This window comes from Danio aesculapii, chromosome 18 (assembly GCF_903798145.1).
Source record: "Danio aesculapii chromosome 18, fDanAes4.1, whole genome shotgun sequence".
Classification (NCBI taxonomy): Eukaryota; Metazoa; Chordata; class Actinopteri; order Cypriniformes; family Danionidae; genus Danio; species Danio aesculapii.
In genome coordinates, this window is record NC_079452.1 from 47,369,536 (window position 1) to 47,375,056 (window position 5,521).

Here is a 5,521-nt window from a genome sequence, read left to right on the forward strand (position 1 = left end):
TCCTCCTATCTGCTTTAAATTGCTTACACAAGGGGTGGGCGAGACCTGCCTCAGGAATGAAGTGAAGAAATTAGATGTCTGAAAGTATCTGTTCAGGCTAGCTTGACAACAGCCGCAGGTTTGGCGCATTTCCAAAGTAGCGAAAGTGCAGAATGTGGTCGAACGTGAAATGTCCATAAATCCATAACCTCTCGATAGACAACACTGTGTGCATCAGAAAAATACATATACATATGCACATTATATTAATCAAACATGCAATTTCAATAATGATTAGATTGTTATTTTTCTGACCATTAGCATATTTTTTAAAATGAAATGAAATTCATCACTCCCTCAAAAACAATCTAGCTTATAGGCCAACAGTTTTGTTTAATCGTATTTTTATTACAAGCTTATTTTTTTTAAATGGTATCCATGTCCCCCTGATTCAGTTTAAATAAGTACATACAGTACATAAAACATTTTTAACTTATTAATGAAAGTAAAACTTGTATCATTACTATATTATCATTGCTTGAAATAAATCATTTAATACTAATAATTTAACACATCATGATCATTTGTTCTGATTTATTTATTAGTATCTAAAATTATGTATTTACACTTAAAGTCAGAGTTATTAGCCCCCCTACCCCCCCCCCCATTTTCTGTTTAATGGAGAGATTTTTTCAAAACATTTCTAAATAATAGTTTTAATAACTCATTTCTAATAACTGATTTATTTTATCTTTGCCATGATGACAGTAAATAATATTTGACTACATATTTTTCAAGACACTTCTATACAGCTTAAAGTGACATTTAAAGGCTTAACTAGGTTAATTAGGTAGGCAGTTTAGGGTAATTAGGCAAGTTATTGTATAATGATGGTTTGTTCTGTAGACTATCAGAAAAAATATATAGCTTAAAGGGGCTAATAATTTTGGCATTAAAATTGTTTAAAAAAAAAGTAAAACTGCTTTTATTCTAGCCAAAATAAAACAAATAAGACTTTCTCCAGAAGAAAAAAAATATTATCAGACATACTGTGAAAATGTACTTGCTCTGTTAAACATAATTTGGGAAATATTTAAAAAAGGGAAAAAAATTAAAAGGGGGAGCTAATACTTCTGACTTCAACTGTACATCATCAGTATTAATTAATTATCATTTGCTTTATTTTACTGAACTGTGAAACAACATGCCACTTGAGACATGTTTGTTATCAAAAATCTAATAAACTTATTACTCATCCAAATACTCAGCACAAATTTATATGTAGCCTATTATTTCATGTTTATTATTATTAGCTTTATTTTATTCAAATTTATTTATCAGTATCTAAAATTATGCATTTATATTATCAATAGTTTTAATTAATTATCATTTGCTTTATTTCATTGAACTGTGAAGCAATATAGCACCAGAGACATTGTTTGGAATAAATAATCTAATAAACTGATCACTCATCCAAATATTTAGCACAAAATGATATGCATTACTTCAAGTTTATTATTATTTGCTTTATTTTATTCACATTTATTTATTAGTATCTAAAATTATGCATTTATACTATTAATTAATTAATTATCATTTGTTTTATTTTATTGAACTGTGAAATGACATAGCACCTATAAGACATATTATTTGGAATAAAAAATCTAATAAAACTCATCCCTAATCCAAATATTCAGCACAAAATTATATGCATTACTTCATGTTTATTATTATTTGCTTTATTTTACTGAACTTTAATATTGTTGGGACCCAATAACACCACTATACTGCTAGCTTGGCTAATAATAGCCCAATTCATGATAGCCTAATTAAAAAAAGACATTATTATTATCAGTGTGTAATTAGTTTGTGTAATACATGCTTCAAATAGATATCTATTATTTTATTTATTAACATTATTATTTAAAATGCAGATCAGAGTGAACTTTTTCTCAGATTCATCCCCCCTCCCCATATCTTGTTTTGACGCCCTTTAGGGGGGATCAAACCTTAATCAGGAGGGTCAATCCCATCCAGCCCCCCTTTAATTCGCACCCTGATTATTATTATTAATATTATTTAGTTACAATTTTAATTGATTACTCCCTAAAACATTTAATATCGCAAAATGTCAAATATGGACAAGTATTATGTTTCAACTAAATGGCTATGTGGCAAAAAATAAGAGAAAAAATAGGCTACATAGCCGAGATCGATAAGTCCGACTTGGAAAAATACACAAGCCTGAAAAACTCTTCTAGAGAACAAGGCCTAATTGACTGAGCGCTGAAAAGCTTCTCATCTCATCTTCTCCACAAACATGTCCCGCTCTTGACGATGTGCAGTGAAATTGGATTATCACATTCTTTTGAACTTTTCACGAACTGTTCATTTGTCGCACATAATCTCCTCCATCTTTGATCACCAGTTTATGTGAAAGAATTAATATGTCCGCTTTCCTTGTATTCTGAGCTCCTTTCTACTGATGGGAACCAAGAGTCCGGATTCATCCCGTGATCTCCGTGGAAAAGGCGCGTTCGCGAGAGCGTGGAGGAGACTTGACATAAGGTGATGGAATTTGGGCTAAATTGGCCTAATTTCATCCTTCGGGTCAATAAGGAAAGAATATTATGAATCCTCTCATCAACTTTGAAATATCGTTCTCCCTAAAAAAAATTTGTTGGCCTATAAAATGAGTTGATCCAATTTATTTTATTATAATCGCTAGGCTTTTAAAATTGGATAGCCTGAGATGCTTCTAACTATTGAGAAGCTTATGATCACTTGGACAACAAACTTAAGTTAAATCTTAGGCCTACTAATGTCCACATAGTGCTACAATATTATAATTGTATAAAACTGAAGCTAATTATTTAATCATGTCATGCGCCGGTGCTACTTGGTGAACAATTACAATGTTTACATTTCAGCAAGCTAATTTTTGCAATTATGAGTGGTACTTCCAGTATGGAGAACATCGGTTCAAAAGATTTGAAGAAAATCATTTTAAATAATCAGGTTATGTTACAAATAATCTATAAACATAGTGAAAATAAGTGAGAGGTGCGTTTGCCTCTGCTAAGTTCAAAAACTAATCCTAATGAGTACTGTGAACTTAATCCATTTGAGTAAATAAAGCAATTTGAGCACAGTAAAATCCAATAAATGAAGAGAACTCAAACCAACTGAGTACTGTAAAACCCAATAAGTTAGGTCAACTCAAACCATGAGGAAACCAATTGCTACAAACCATTTAAGTAAAAAAAACTAATCTATATGAGTACTGTGAACTTGATCTATTTAAGTTAAAGTAACGAGGTATTTAATAACTCATTATCTCTTATCTAATGCTTTGCTTCTTAGACTTTACACACCTGAAACTTGTCTATAGCACTTGTTCACTGCTGCTCTTATAGTTGTGTAAATTGCTTCCTTGTCCTCATTTGTAAGTCGCTTTGGATAAAAGCGTCTGCTAAATGACTAAATGTAAATGTAAATCTTCAACACAGTTCAAAACTCTCTACAAATGAGTAGAATTAACTTTCAGTGAATTTTGAGTTAACTACTCTCATTTCATTTGAATAAGTTGACTGCTGGGTTTTACAGTGATATGAATAATACAAGTTTAATCCATAAGAATTTATATATTTCAACTAGTGGCGATCCTTGTCTCTAGGGAGAATATAGCAGGGCCCTGCGTAGGCTGCGTGGCCCGACACACCTTGCGTAGCGCGTATATGCACTGTAAAACCCAACAGTCAACTTTATCAAATGAAATGAGTGTAGGTAACTCAAAATTTACTGAAAGTTAATTCTACTCCTTTAAAGTCTTGTTGTTGATCCCAGTTGTAAGAGCAAGAAATAATAACCTTACTTCTAGTTGATCATTTGGAAAAGTGTCAAAAGGTAGATTTTTCTGATAAATCATGTGTTGAACTGCATCCCAATCATCACAAATACTGCGGAAGACCTACTGGAACCCGCATGGACCCAAGATTCTCACAGAAATCAGTCAAGTTTGGTGAAGGAAAAATCATGGATTGGGGTTACATTCAGTATGGGGGCATGCGAGAGATCTGCAGAGTGAATGGCAACAACAACAGCCTGAGGTATCAAGACATTTGCGCTGCCCATTACATTATAAACCCCAGGAGAGGGCAAATTCTTCAACAGGATAGCACTTCTCATATTTCAGCCTCCACATCAAAGTTCCTGAAAGCAAAGAAGGTTAAGGTGCTGCAGGATTGGCCAGCCCAGTCACCAGATATGAACATTAAGCACATTTGGGGTAAGAGGCATTGATGTATAATCTAAAGAATCTTAATGAACTCTGGAAGTCCGGCAACATTATTTCTGTTAAGTGACAAGACTTTTGTCTGAGCAAAGTCAGACCTTACTGTCCTAATTAAATCATTAAAAAATCAAGGCATGATCATATTTTATTTAGGTAAAATTAGTGTAATCTAGAGGCCTTTGCCATCATATAAGCCACTTCTGATACCAAATGATCAACTAGAAGTCAAGATATTATTTGTTGTTCCTAAAACTTGGATAGGCGACAAGACTTTTGTCAGGTAGTGTAGGTGTGCATATATGAAAACTACTGTTGAAGATTCATTCAACTTGCTCTCCAATGTTTACAGAGCATTTCAATATGGTGGACAGCTTATGTAAATAATATACTCATACATTAGGAATCTATTCTTTTACAAACTTGGCAGCAGCGTATTTCTAGAAATTGCTCTCGCTCTCTCTCAAACACAAACAAACATCTTAAGTTTGCTACTAGACACCATGGAGTACGTTCATCTACCTCTCTTTCTCCAGTAAGAGCTGAATAGCAGAACATATCAATTTAAGTGGTTCTATTAAACGCATTTAACATGACCTAGCTCACCATTACTTGCACATGTAATAAAACTAGACTGCATGCAACCTAAATGCATTCAAGAAATAGCTCAACAATAGTGCTGCTATTATTTGCTGCTCATAAACATATCTTACATATCACACACATAATAGGGATATTTAGAAACTGCCAGCACATGCTATATTATATTTCATTGTCCCCTCAAGTCAGAAAACGAATATATGTAATAAATAGCGTTCAATATAACTTCATATGACTGATCAACTTTCATTATGAAATCAAGTGTAAGAGGGTTCCTCACCCAGTTTGGACTCGGTAAGCACCCGGAAATGACATTTCAGCACCACAGACAGCGACTGCCAATGACTACTCTTTTTTTTGGGCCACCCAGCAAAACCAAAACAGGCCTTGCAAAACAAAAAGCATCAGCCGTCTATCTCTGATCAGCGATTACATAAAGCAACAACAGTTAAGATGACAACATTCTGGGTTGGGGGGAAAAAAGGCATTTATGTTGATGTGCAGTCTGCAAAACCAAAAGAACGTAAGGCAGATTTCCTTAAGTAACAGTCTAGAACAGCAACACAAAACAGGTAATCATAACATACTCTCAACTTAAATGTATAACGTATGATTATTAATAAAATGCTGAGGTAACATAAAACACACACA